The following is a 14,342-nucleotide window of genomic DNA, read 5'->3' on the forward strand; positions in this document are numbered from 1 at the left end:
TCCATTCCACAAAGGGGATAATAGTTCTGATGATGTATGTTAGAAATACTAACACTCATTCGTAGTACAGAAATAATAGTAATTTAACTTATGAAGTAGCTCAGATATACCTTTCAGTGCCAGAAGCATTTACAAAACACTCACACTCACTGGATGATGTCATTAGTGATGTCATGAGTGATGTCACTAACCATGTCATGAGTGATGTACTATGTGAGTTCTAAAGCAGTGTATTGATGGGGGGGCGTCACTTATAGATAGCTCAGGTAACTATACCTTCTGAATGTCTATGGTTTTGTCTGTGTAAAATCTGAATCTAACTATAACGTCCATGTAACCTTTAGTTTTTTCAGTGAATTCTAATGATGTTTAAATTCTATTTCCTAACTGTAATGCCCCTGTGACTCTTTTTCAGTGATTCTAAATATGTATCTATATATATATATATATACACACACACACACACATACAGTTACCTCACCAAAACACAGGAATTAACCAGTTATAGTTAGCAGAGCTAACTATAACTTGCACCCCAGCCATGCATTTCTTACGGCCTCATATAATACATCACTCAAGACACATTCTATGTCATAATTTATTACATTGCTGATGACATCTGAAATAACATAATTGATTACATAATTCAAGTTTCTTTTGCACACATTGATCATAAACGAGCATGGCATTACAAAATAGTTCATAATAATATGAAGAATCATTAATACAATCATATATACAACCCCCTTAGGTAGACCAGGCTTATTTTATATGCAACATTGACCCTAAAGTGTACACTTCATGGGTAGCTGATTTCATGTTGACTGTAGGGTAACACACAGTGTTCAATCTGTATATAACTGTTGAGAGAAAAACAAGGTCCTCAAGATACTAAACTTCTATTACATAACTAATGCCCTTGTAGAGACAGCCTTTATCTGCATCAACCCCCTCACAGTCACCAAACCTTCATTGAGAAATAAAGGTCACATGACTAGAAAAATGGGTACTGTTCACAGTATTTACTCTATGAAGAGAGTTTACTCTGTATGTACCACATAGTTTTCAGACAGTGAAACTCTCATGAGAAATACATCACACAGTATTAAAAAGCATCTACTATCTGAAAGTGTTAAAGATCATATTACCTTTAGCATTCATGCTGTGGTGAAAACTTTACAAATAGTCCATCTTGTAAAGCAAATCAAGCACATGTGGATAGGTTATCACCTGGTGCACACAGTCTTCTCTGTTATGTAGAAATGTCATGCTGGGACAATTCTGTCTAATAACTCAAGGCTGCTTACAACAGTTAATAGGTAGTGCATAGAAGCTTTGCTCTCTTGGAAGCGTGTTTTGCAGAACTGAAAAACTTGTGTGGAACATACTGGACAGAAGTCATAAGCTATTACCTGCACACAGAGTTACTTGTCAATACAAAGATTTACAACATGTTCAATTCCGCTACACACCTTTGATGCATTAACAGCACGTGTTTTGTAAAATCTTACTCCCCTCAGCTGTACACAGGCTGCACAAAATTAGGTAGAAAAGTAATATAGTAATTACCCACCACTATTTATACTATAAACCAAACTAACACTCTCATTGGATGCTGTTGGCAGTGATCTCATCAGTGACATCATAAATGATGACATTGAACATGCCATGAATGATGTAATATGCCAGGTCACAAGCAGTGCATGGTGAGGTTGCAAGTTTTAGTTAGCTCTGCTAACTATAGCTGGTGAATGTCTTTGTTTTTTTAGTCCAAAACTTTAATGTTGTCACCTAACTATAACATTAGTTTAACTTTAGCTTTTTTCAGTGAATTTATAAGGTTGACAAATCTTCATGAAACTGTTCCTAAAAAAACATTCAGCCACCTCAGCTCCTTCCTTGAAAACTTTGTGGTGATCTGCCCAGCTGGGACCAAGAAAAAAGGGTGGTCCCAAAACACGAAATCCCCTTGCATTTTCTTTAGCCATTACTATTTACTGTGAAAAACTAGAAGTGTTGTGGAAATGAAGGTAAAAATGCTACATAAGGGGGCAGCATAGAGGCATGCTGTCCCCCTAGATTTAGAGATTAGGTGTCTAAGGGAGAACTACTGTGAAGAAAATAAAAATCTTTTGTGTTTAACTAATGTTTACGATCTTCCAGCAGGGCATGCTTGCGGGATCGTGAATAATGAAAATGAGTAGATGAGTTCTCAATGCACTCTATTAGTAGAAATGCATATTGTTGTCCTTGTTTTTGAGAGGAAGTGTGTAAGAGATACGTACTGTAATGAGTAAATAGTTAATTATGTTTTTCAAAACTTTTTATGATCTTGTGCGACTCTCGCGGGATTGTAGAAAGTAGAAAGGAGTAGGCGATCTTTTAATGCACTGTAGTATGCACAATTACTACTGTAGGAAGCAATATTACTGGTGATGGTGTTTATCAGCGTGTCCTATTTATACCCATTGGCTTGATAAGAGTTGTGAGCAGAGTACAGTCTATTCCCACACCCTACTATGCAGACCTATTATCAGAGAGTGGGGTGTTATTAGGTAGCACAGCCAATCTCCAGTCACCAGTAGACACACCGGTCATCTGTGAGAGAGGTGTTAGTGGAGAGGCCAGTCTCTCTCAACAGACCCTACTAGACACACCCATCATCTGAACGAGAGGTCAACCTATCATTCTCCACACCCTACTATGCACACCTGTCATTCTAAGGAAGGGTCTCAGCGGAGAGGCCAGTCTTTCTCCATACACCCTACCATGTACACTTGTCATCTGAGAGAGAGGTCTGAAAGAAGAGGCAAGTCCCTCACCACACCCATCATCTGAGACAGAGCTCTGAAAGGAAAGGCAAGTTTATCCACACACCCTACTATGGACACCTGTCATCTGAGAGAGAGGTCTCTGTTGAAGGGCAGTCTCTCTCCACACACCCTACCATGCACACCTGTCATCTGAGAGGGAGATCTCAGCAGAGAGGCCAGTCTCTCTCCAATCACAATCCACCACGTACAACCATCATCTGACAGAGAGGTCTGGAAGGAAAGGGCTGTCCCTCCCCACTGACTACTATGCACACCCATCATCTGAGAGGGAGGTCTCAATGGAGAGTTGAACTCCATCCACACACACCTACTATGCACACCTGTTATGCAAGAGAGGGGTCTAAATGGAGAGGCCAGTCCCTGCACAAGCCCTACTATGCATAGTTGTTATTTAGAGAGATGTTTGAAAGCATAAAGTAATGGAAAGCCCTCAACTGCTTGGTGGGTGCCCTAAGTGGAAACTGGGGCACCCAACTTTAAATGATGCAGGCCTCAGGAGATGAGGTCCCTGGGGCCAAAAGGTTTAGGAAAGGGGGGCCACATGGCCCCCTCCCATTTTGAAATTAAATGTCCTTGCCGAATGGGCTTGCCAGGGCCCAAGAAGCCTTGGGAGGGAGTGCTGCACAGCCCTCGCCACTTTAATCCACATTCTGACCTCAGGGAATGGACTCCCTGGGGCCTATAATAGCTCTGGAGGGGGCCTACAACCCCTCTTCCCTTAATAAAAAATTGAGCCCCAGTGAACTGGGACCCAGAGCCAAAAATCACTCGGGACGGGGGCCGTGCAGCCTCTCCCCAAAAATATACCAAGCCCCAGGGGATGCAGTCTCCAGGGCCATAAATGGACTGGGGAGGGCGGCCCTACTGATGCCCCTTTCCCCATATATAGTTTATAAAATGTCAGACGGATTTTTATTTTAAAAAATGTACAGTCCAGCGGGATGCAGTCCCCAGGGCCTATAAAAGCTTGTGGAGGGGGACCTTGGGCCCCCTCCCCTTTTATTTACATTTCAGCCCTCTGGATGGGTTCCCTGAGGCCTTAGAAGGCTCAGGAAGGGGGACTTTATCGTCCTCCTTTTATTAATGATTTACCCCTGGGGGATGGAGTCCCCGGGGTCTCATAAATAAAAAATGCCCTGGGGAGCGAGTCGTTGGGGCCTATTGGTTTGACCCCATGGGATGGGATGCCCAGACCTAATAAGGCTCGGGGAATGGAACTGCCCACCACCCTCCTCTTAGATTTTGGTTCTGGTGATGTGATCCACCTGGCCCAAGAAAGCTTGGGGAGGCAAGCAGCCCCTCACCCTTTTTATGTTGTATGTGGTCCCAGGGAGTGGTCCTTGGTGCCTATTTAGGCTCAGGGAGGTGGGCTGCATATATATTTTGGCCCTAGGGGATGGGGTCCCCGAGGCCCGGAGGCCAACCTTACGCTGTGCACCCCAAAGGCTGTGCATGGTGTGGGATTGATGGCCAGCTGGGCATTTCACCACAGGGCCTGGCAGCACAGCCAAGGATGTGTGCAGCTTGAGAGTGGCTGCTGGAGGCAGAGTCTTGCCACCCCTGAAGATTGTCACCTGCTATGAGAACTTTGCAGTGCAGGGGAGCCTCAAGGGTTAAAGCTGTGCCCCACACGCCACAGTGGCCAATAGAGGTATCGGCCCTGATCCCGCAAAGCCCCAGCCCCCTCACTGTACAAGGGGGTTTGGCCACTAAGCCCTCCATTTCCAATCCCGGGGCCTTGTCTAGACAGGCGCCAGCGATCTGAGGGCAATGTGGGCCGTATGACTGGAGATTGGCCCGTGCCTTGAACTCTCCCTTGCAGCTGCACTCGCTGCATTCACCACAGCACCACCAGTGCCAGCACCATATTTTGTGGCCTTGTGGTGAGCCCTGGGGCCAGCCGATACTCTTAATTGTTTGCTGCGGTGGGGGCTTGCACTTCAGGGCCATTTCCCACCACCCAGAGAAGATTTCCACCCACCACAATGGGACTGTCTGGGAGGGCAGGCCCAACCATGGTAGACGGACTGCTTGTTTGGGGAGCGACATGCGCTCTCCTATCCTACCATCCATTCTAGTGGTGGGGGTTCCCCTGGAGGACCTGAGGGCCTGTAGACCTATATTGCCAATCTGCTGGGGCCTTTGACCCTGGGCTCACTTCACCAGCCCGGAGAAGCACACCCTTGGGGTATAGCCTACTGTGGCCAAGCTGGGATATGGACCATTGTGGCGTGAGTCCCAAACCTCCTCCCTGTTGCCTTTTGAACTAGCCATAGGACCTGTAACTACCACAATGTGATGATAAGCCGGGGGACTTCGCTGTGGCAGGCCTTTTCACCACGTTGTGCCCACTACCCCACCCTGAGTCCTGGACGGACCATTACCAGCCTCGATCTACCTTGTTATTTCTGAGATCTCCACCTGCCCAGTGGGCCTGTGCCTAATTAACTCCTCTTGGACCTGCTGCATGGGCGTGGGGCAGTAAAACCAGTTGTGCCCCCAGTAGTGTGTCTTATATGTTTGGAATGTGTTGCTGTCCCAGGCCTGGAAGAGGACTGCCTGAATGCAAGCCCCACAAGGAGTTGCTACACTCTCTGCCTTCGTTCTGGTGAGGGGTCACACACATCTCCATCACCAGCAGCTGTCTCCTAAACTTGACTATCTGCCCACATGCTCTTCTGTGGCCCTCCCAGTGCACCCTTGAGCCCTGTCTGACATGCCCTTCAGGCCTGGATATTTTGGTCTACCCTATCCAATATGGACCCTGCACACTCTGCTTTCACCTGTGTTTGGTGTGATCGGGTGAGTTCTCCCCCACTTTGCGGGGACGGACCGATGCCTTCTCTGGGATCCCTGGAGCATGGACCTTCTGCCAGGATGTACCCGGAGTTGTGAACTGCTGTGAGCCATCCTGGCTGCCTGAACCCCTTGTACCTGGCACTGATAACTGGGTTGGGTGCCTCTACGGTGGGCTCCCTCTATGCACATTTGCCAAGTCCTGCCTACTAACCCCGTACGGCTCCAGGTACATGTTACCAACATCCCTCTTGCTATGGTGTGCTCAACATAACTGGCCACTGTGTCCCTCACCAGGCCTGCTGGGGTGCCAAGCCTCTTTCTCCCACCTGCGGCCCCAGTGATTCCTTCCGATAAGTCCACCCAACAGCTGCTCCTTACAGAGGTGGCCCCACAGTCACATCCCTCAGCCACCCCGCCTGTTTCAGCCATTCCGGCTCTGGCCACTCCCCCCTCAGACCATGCAATGGAACGCATTCAGCAGGAGATCACCACAATGGGTTACTGCCTAGAGTGTATGGATGCCAACATGACCAATCTCTATGCGGAGTCAAAGTCTATCTGGGCCGACATAGCTGGCTTTAATGACAGAGTGATGGGAGTGGGGAATCACTTGTCAGTCGTGGAGGAATGACTAACCCGGGCTCTGGAACGGGACTCAGCACTGAGGTAACACCACAATAAAGTTACTAACATTGAGGACCAGAGCTTTAGGCACAACCTCCACATTTTGCATTCCCAGAATGAGTGAAGGGGTCCAACGTCTGGGGGTTTCCTGAGGAAACTCCTGCCTACCCTCACAGGGCTGACTTTTTCCACTCCTCCGGTGAGTCAGAGGACCCACCGACTTGCCCACAATGTTCGACAGCACTGAGGCAGGTGTGGCCTCTCATCGCTTGTTTCCTTTGCCATGAGCAGGTTTGGCAACTCCTACCAAGGCTCAGATCCACAGCCAGGGCCCACAGCCTATAAGACTTTGAGTGGTAGGATATCAGTATTGCAGCAGACTTTTACCAGGAAATCCAGAGTCTTCCTCGACCCCTGGGAATTGCAGTCCTTTCTAGAGAGTCTCCAGGACCAGGTTATGGGCGCTGCAGCTGTAAACTCCTTGTCAGAGACCCGCTCAGAGGACACTCCTTCCGTGGAACATGGGAAGAGGGGGCCCTGCGAGGGTAAATGCACAGACAAGCTAAATGAATGCCCTGCCAGGAACCAGGTTGGTAAAGACAAGGTCATCCAGGCAGCAGTGAAGCTTACGCAGGACCGGGGCTGTGACTAGTCCTGCTTCCCAATGAAGCCTGGAGCACTTTGGGACAGAGGGCCTCCCCCCACCGTGCTCCTACTGCAGCTGCTGGCACGACCTGCCTGTGACTGTGGCCTTGATGTCCTCCGGATTGGATGGATGATCATTGCCATTCTGTTTGATAGCCTGACCCTTGGGCTATTGTTACTGTTATGCTGTTGCTTTGTAGGCGAGCTATGTTCCTGTCGTCTGTGCTCTGTTGTAATTTGCTTGCACAGGGTGTGGTCTGATACCCTCTTGGATTTGCTGGGTCCCTTTTCTTGGCTGCCCCTCCCCTGTGGCATTCCTTGCCTCCCGCCTACTCCCAGGACTGCCTTGTTGCATCTCTCCCTCATGCACTGCTCCTGCTTTACTGCTCCAGGTCTGATGCCCCAAGCCATGCAGCGCTGTTGCTTTGCTGTCTTAATATTCTCTCTTGTCCCCTTTTCCCATCCAGTCATGTCAGCCCATTTTGGACCTTTCTTGCTGCCGCAGCTGACCTTGGGGTACTTTGTGGATCTGGGTCTCCTTTGAAGCACACCCTGCTTCATTGCCCATCTTCCCTCTAATCTAACCCCATTGCCTGCCTGCCTCCTAACCCCCACCTCTCCCGGGCCACGGCAGCTTGTCAGTTGTCTTGGTTGGCTTGCCTATTGCTCTTCCCCCCGGGCCTCCCACGCTGGATGAGTTCCCAGGTTTGGACCCATGGCTCGAGGTTTCTAGACTACCCAAAGGAGCTGATCCCAAGCCCCTTGTAGGTTTGCCCCTGTGTTTTCCCTCCCCTTGACCCCCCCCCTCAGGTCCCTCCTCCGACTTTCCCTACCTGCTCTCCCTCTTCTTCTCTCCCTTCCCCCACCTCGTCTCCCCTGCTCTCTCTCCCTGCTTTCTGTCCCACCTTTTCTCCAGCTGCCCTCTCCCCTTGTTTCGCCCTTCCTCTCTAGCGCCCTTACTTCTCAATAGCCTCCCGACCTCCCTACTCCTACCAGACTGATGTCTGCACTCTTCTGGAACGTGAACAGCCACACTCACTACATCAAGCACAAGAAGGTGCTGGTGTGCCTCTAATCCAGTGTGCTGATGTGGCCCTCCTTCAGGAGACCCACCTCTCCATGGAGGAATTGGAAAAACTATGCCGCGACTGGGTGCCCACATATAAATGATCCAGACAATTGCTTTCCTCCCGCCCAACACCTTGTCCAGGCACAGACACATTGGCTGTACCACTAGTTTTCTCTTCTGTCAGCGTAACACGCTGTCCTTCTTCATCCCATTCCAAGTAGTGACGAAGCAACCGAGGATCATCTCAAATGTGGATAATGAGTGCGTGATTTCACTAAAAGAAGTATTATAGGCGCATAAGAAACTTCTCTTTCCATAGGCATTTCATCTTGCTTTACAGGTTTTGATTCCACTATGTACCTTTACAAATTCTCTCTGTAATCTGCTATACATGATTCCAATCCTCTACACTTTCCATACCGTAAAGCTCTGTTTATATAGTTTCCTGTCTTCCAATGATATTGAAAACGTTCCAAGGCTAACTCGTCATTCCCAATATGTTATTTTCCCAGCTCCACTCCTGATGTTTGGTATTATATATTCATTGGAGTTTAGGGTGATCGCAAGCAAATTTTCTTTCAAACATAATCAGCTAATAAGACAACAAAGGTTATTTCAGGGTTTCACTTTACTCTTCAGATTCTTGTGAAACGTGTAGGAAAGCAATAATGTTTGTTCTAATAGAGTCTATGAGAAGAGCGATGTATTATATTTAAGATCAAGAGAAAATGCTTCCCCTTTGTTAGAGGTGAAGACATTCTGATCCTAGACATTAGTAACATGAGTTAGATTTTGTGTTTTGATTTTAAACATCTTTTGCACCTTTCGAAATCTCTAGCACATGTGTTTTTGGTAATTTGTATGTGGATAGCACAGGTCCACAAAATGACCCACATGTTTTTCTGATCCTTCTTAGCACATATGACTTAGCTAATTAATGGCAGTTTAAATTATATGTGTTTTTTTACGTCCTACATGCATTTTTTTTATTTAGGATCCTTTCCAATTGCACATATGCTTCTCTGATAAAGCCCTTCACATATGTGTGTGATAGAACGATGGATGTTATGAAAAACCTGTCTTATCATTCCTCTGCCATACATGTCGCATGTTATATCGACTGCGGCATGACTTTTTTCCCCTAATTTAACATGTAAACTTAAAATCTTTCTTCATGGTTGGTAAGGATCTCTTACCGACTTCATCATTGCTGTCATCAAAAAAGTTTCCTTTCACGATGCATATTTGACCAGTTCTGTAAAAAAGGAGTTTGTGGCTTTTTATTTATTTTGGCATAGCTACACGTGTGTACACTAACTCCTGGCCAAGATACCATCTGTCATTTTCAATAAATATGAAAGCAAAAGTGAACTTCAATTTATAAATGAGTTGAAGTTATCCTTAGTACTGAGGTTTGGCAATGACTTTTGACGAAGCAGCTGTTTTGAATAATTCTGATTATTTAATGTTCTATATAGTGTGTAATAACCTGTACTCATCGTGTGTATGAGTGAGGCAGGGGAAATGTACTGCCCACTCAACCTTAAATGAAGGTTTTATAAAATCGAATGATCACTATAAAACCACTTGTACGCTCGCATTTAACATCCTCTGCTCTGAAAAACGCTCTTAAAAGGCCTCGACGGTAACTCCCACACAAATGATTCTAAAGTACAGAATGAGGAGAGTTACCCATACGTTCTTCCATCTCCTTCTGCTGACATTTTATAATTTTCCTCAGGAGATTTGAATTTAAAATTACTATGTAACTTTCAAGCTAAATCTCCCTGTGAGACCTGGGGACATATTAAATTAATGTTCCAAAGTAATAAAATAGGAGCTTTTGAAGGATTCCATGGTTAATGGTTCACAGTTTTATGATTGGACTTCCAGACCTCCCTGCTACTAATGGGATTCTAAATAAAATCCATTTAGAAGGCGAAGCATTTTGCGAATCGATCTGGGCAAATTCAAAACCATCAAAATGCAGGTGGTCCTGTGCCTGCCAACCAGCATTCACTTTTAAGAGCTCAATGACAATATTAGCGAGTTGGGCCAGAAATGGCATTTATCAAGGTAATTCAAAGGAGATAGTGAAATTTTGAAAGGAGGGAATTGACATGACCTCTGCATGCTGCTAAAGATAAACACATTCCATCTTAAAGGCAGGCACGCAAATTCAGAGTACCTTTGTGTTGTTTCAAAGCCAGTGCAGAAGTACAGTATGTCCACCAAATGAAGTCAAAATGATTGATTTGCAGCAGATTCAGTACTATCTCTGAGAGACCACATGTAGACTTTGTCAGAACCAATCCTTAAAATTCAAGATTCATATCAGGACAACTCTTTCTTAGGGCCTCATTCTAAATGGGCTTTTAATTCAATGGGGCTGGTAACATCAGGTATTGGATGCAGAATTACCGATTTTACTGGTCAGTCCTCATTTTTTAATAGTCTGGATTTTACCCACCCCAGTACTACCAGTGGCTTTGATATCAGTAACTCTGGGATGAGAAAAATCCTGACCATTTTATTGGCGACTCGCAATGAGGGCCTTGGTCGTTAAATATGCAGGAAGTTTCTTAGTAAGTTGAAGTTTCCAGAACAAACGTTTTGTAACGTGGTAACTTGGCTTGGAAAGGTCATATATGCATCCAAAAGAACTTCCAGATGCGTGGCCTAATATTGTGTGTTCCTGACAAAGGGACCATATCGGAGAGGTTTAGTAAACAACAGGTCAGATGGTCACAGTGGTTCCTGAATAAGGCTAATTACAGGAAGCAAAAGTTTAGCATGAAGGGAGATCATGAAATAACTGTTGCAAGATTTACGAAATGAACAGCAAAAGTTTAGCATGAAGGGAGATCATGAAGTAACTGTTGCAAGATTTACGAAATGAACTGCAAAAGTTTAGCATGAAGGGAGATCATGAAGTAACTGTTGCAAGATGTACGAAATGAACTGCAGAAATTTAGCATGAAGGGAGATCATGAAATAACTGTTGCAAGATGTACGAAATGAACTAGAAGGCACATGCATCAAAGCTTTTTGCGATCGCAAACGGTGCGATTCGCAAAAATTGTCCGTTTGCGATCGCAAAAATAGCTTTTGCAATGCATGAAACAACTTGCCACTCGCAATGTAAGAAATCACAAATGTTTGCGATTTCTTTAATTGCATTTGCATTGAAGGAATCGCAAATTGCGATTCCTTAAATGCAATGCAAGATGCCTTTAAAAATAGCGATTTCGCTATTTGGTCCCGCTATTTACCGTGGAATCATACCTCATGGTAAATAGCGGTAAATAGGTAATAGGTAAACAGCGAAAACTTTGAAAAATGCCCTAAAGCGCAGGTTACACACACACATGTCCTTGGGACATGTGTGTGTGTAACATATGTGCACGGATCTATTTCAGGGGTGCAACAGGGTGTCCGTTTGACACCCTTGCACCATTGAAATTGCATGCGCAATTTGCAAGTACCTATTGGTACTTGCAAATTGGCCTTGCAATTTCCCATTCATTCCTATGGGCCTGTAGGTCCATAGGAATGAATGGGAAGCTATTCCTTATTTGCACCTCACAATTTACTAGTCGCAAATAAGGAATGTGTAGGAATCGCTATTATTATAGCGATTCCTACATGGATAGGATTTTGCGAGTCCTTAATTGCGAAGCCTTAATATTCGGAATTAAGGATTCGCAAAATCCTAGCTTGATGCATGTGCCTGTAAGGGTGTTATTTAGTGACAAGTGGAAAGAGGCAAGCGCCATAAATTGAGAGATGCCCAATTATGGCCACATTGTGCTTGCCTCCCTAATCTACGCCGTTAGAAATATGGGAGACATCATTCTGGACACCTAGTCAATTACTCCACAAATTGATAAAGTGACATCTTTTGCTTTGATCAACTTAAGATCCTAAGAAAATGTTGCCTTTTCTCCCTACTTTGGCCCATGTCCGATCATTTAAACACTGGTGTGTTCCCCACAATGTTTGTTTGTTACCTAATCTCCCAAACCATATTCTTGTCTCCAGTCACCTGCTTTCATTCTACTGTCTTCTGGTGGAGAAACATATTTTATTCAAAAGCCTTTTTTATTTCTTTTAGGTTTTACACAACTGAGGACCTGCATTTTCAAACAAATGTTCACTTGATACTCCCCTTGAAACCTTCATGATCATAATCTGCTAATTTCCTCATTGTTGGACTTGGCCCTCTCTACAGGGTCACCCCCAAACCGTTTTGCCTCTACCCTCCTATTTTTCTGAATTCATATTTGTTGGCTTTGGGAATCTGTGCACTATAACACTGCTAACACGTGCTAAAGTGCAAGTCAATAAAACATGCTAAAATTGGCTTACACCTCATTGGCATATTAAGTTTACTTATAAATTCCTAGTAAAGTGGCATGCCACATAACCCAGGCCTATACATTAAATACTATTAGTGTGCCTACAACACTTATTGTGTCATCCACTTAAGTAGCCCTTAGACAATTCACCAATTGTGAAACCTCCCTGGTGGTCTACATGATAATCTCTCTGTGCAAACTACAGTATAGCGGGATGACAAATTGCAAAATCAAAACCAGAATATGCAAACGTAGAAGTAACTTAGAAACAGAAGTCACAGTATGAACAAAATATCAATATATTACATTGAAAATTGTCACAACTTGACTGACTTCAACTGGGTGGTATTAGAACACCCACCAAACCTTGTTAACTGTGAAAGAACCCCGCTTGACAAGGAAAAGTGATGTTTTTATACTTTCAACACACATAGCAGGACTGAATAAGAATATCCCCTGGGGACAGTTTACTCAGTTATAACACATAATTTCAGCCATTCTCTAGTACTAGTATCCATATTCAGTTTTTAATATTAATTTTGATCACTTATTTTTTAACATATGGTAATTTTTCCCTATTCCGAAACTGTGGATGTTTCTGTCTACAAACACATATTAAAACATATATTGGAACAGATTATCCCACAGAGGAATTACACCAAGCACTTGTTCCACTGTAACAATTTAGAAGTTGCATGAATCAGGAAGTAGTGCCACTATCAGCAGCCATTTTGTTTCAGATAAGCTCTAGTCTTCCTTTCTCAGGATCCTGGGGCATGGGAGAGAAGTCAGATGCATTTAATTACGAGATGCAGCTGTCAGAAGGAAGAGTATTTAAAGCACTCTGGCTGCTCAGTTGCCTCAAAATGCGGGCACGGATGGAGGTATTGTGGGTGAGCAGGCCAGGCAAGGACCTTGGAGTCGTAAGTACGGCATAGCACCTTGTAAGGTGGAGATTGTAACTCACGAGAGTACCCTGATGCTCAATGCTTTCCTCTCTTTTTCCTTTCAAAATCCAGAGTGCAACCTGCACGCCCCTCCTTTGTGTACCTTTGGAGCACTATTAAGTGCCTTAAAATGTATGTACCCACTATGTGTGTTTGAGTGTGGTGTCCAGAGTGCATGACACTTAGTTTCATCCCATATGAGTCCTAGATGTGCGCAGGCTTGCATATATTTATTCCCACAGGGACGAACTTCATTTCTTTGACTAAGAGTCATGGTTTAAGATGAGAAGCATAACGATACGGCTACATGATACTGCTAAGGGCATGTACAAAGAGTTGAGAGCACAGTCTTTCAACATCTGTGCATAATCCTTGAACAATGCTGTTTGTTCCCTCTCTTTTCAGATACCCACTTACGGACACCAAGTAGGTGGTTTAGGTGTGCTTGGCATATGTATGGTAAATTCACCAGTTACATCAGAATTATGGAATAGCTGTGGATTATGGTAGTATAGTAGGTCATGATGAAAGCCACAAGCATGTGGGAGCATAGGTGGCAGAAACATGTTGACCCTAATAGGAAGTAGGGGTAACTAGAGCCCTGGGACTTCCTAACTTTTCCTATTTTTAATCATACCAGCTGGTGCTCAGATTAAAACATTAGGTCTACCTGGAAGGTATTTTTAAAGAGTAATCCTACCCCTCACGCTACCCAATTCCTTTTTTAACGGAGTGCTTCTGTGCATCTCACAGGTTGTAACGTGCCCCATTCCATAACAGAATGGAAAGGAACTTTATATTGAAGCAGGCCACCAAATGGTTCCCTAAGAGTTCTTTGAAGCAAAAGGATTCGTTTTTTCCTTAGGTCGACAGGAGGGTTCTTAGATTGACCCAATCGATTTGGTCTTAATCATTTGTGTAAAGTTCTTTGTCAGAGGAGAGGTACATCACCTCTTCACTCCCCATAATTTGATTGTGGAGAATTTAAGACCTACCAGCTTTAAAAACAGGCACATCATCTCTAGCTTGAAAAAATGTACATATATTCAAACCATCTTCAGACAAA

The sequence above is a fragment of the Triturus cristatus genome, chromosome 5_1, assembly GCF_964204655.1.
Source record: "Triturus cristatus chromosome 5_1, aTriCri1.1, whole genome shotgun sequence".
Taxonomy (NCBI): Eukaryota; Metazoa; Chordata; class Amphibia; order Caudata; family Salamandridae; genus Triturus; species Triturus cristatus.